General features: G+C 46.6%; 1 non-coding gene across 1 annotated transcript; it reads left to right on the forward strand.

Moving 5' to 3' along the window:
• Window positions 1–212: 212 nt before the first annotated feature.
• Window positions 213–284, forward strand: trnah-gug (transfer RNA histidin (anticodon GUG)). Its single transcript has one exon. It is a non-coding gene; the product is annotated as a tRNA-His (tRNA).
• Window positions 285–802: the final 518 nt, after the last annotated feature.

An 802-nucleotide genomic window follows, 5' to 3' on the forward strand; every position in this document is an offset into this window, starting at 1 on the left:
TTACTGTCGGGTACCGTTTACATAAACTCTGTTACAGCAGGCTACAGTTTACAGAGACAATGCAGCAGTGTAATGCTTACACAGTCACTGTTCACTGTAGGAAACTGTTTACATAGACACTATTTACAGCAGTGCACGGTTCACGTAAACATTGTTTACTCTAAGACACTGTTGACAGAGACACTGTTTACTGTAACAGGCCCATGTAGCACGCCGTGATCGTATAGTGGTTAGTACTCTGCGTTGTGGCTGCAGTAACCTCGGTTCGAATCCGAGTCACGGCATTGCGGATAAGCAATGACACGGCAATGGGTCTTCGTTTTACTTGGAGTAAAACGAAATTCTGGTCGCCACACTACCAGAAGGATGTGGAGGCTTTTGAGAGGGTGCAGAAGAGATTTACCAGAATGTTGCCTGGTATGGAGGGCATAAGCTATGAGGAGCGATTGAATAAACTCGGTTTGTTCTCACTGGAACGAAGGAGGTTGAGGGGCGACCTGATAGAGGTATACAAAATTATGAGGGGCATAGACAGAGTGGATAAACTTTTAAATGCCCTCAATGTTGGCGAGTAGGGAAAAAGCACCTTCTACCACTCCGCACCGAAGGCTTTTCCCCAGGGTAGAGGGGTCAATTACTAGGGGGCATAGGTTTAAGGTGAGAGGGGCAAAGTTTAGAGTAGATGTACGAGGCAAGTTTTTTACGCAGAGGGTAGTGGGTGCCTGGAACTCACTACCGGAGGAGGTAGTGGAGGCAGGGACGATAGGGACATTTAAGGGGCATCTTGACAAATATATGAATA

This window comes from Scyliorhinus torazame, chromosome 23 (genome assembly GCF_047496885.1).
Source record: "Scyliorhinus torazame isolate Kashiwa2021f chromosome 23, sScyTor2.1, whole genome shotgun sequence".
NCBI lineage: Eukaryota > Metazoa > Chordata > Chondrichthyes > Carcharhiniformes > Scyliorhinidae > Scyliorhinus > Scyliorhinus torazame.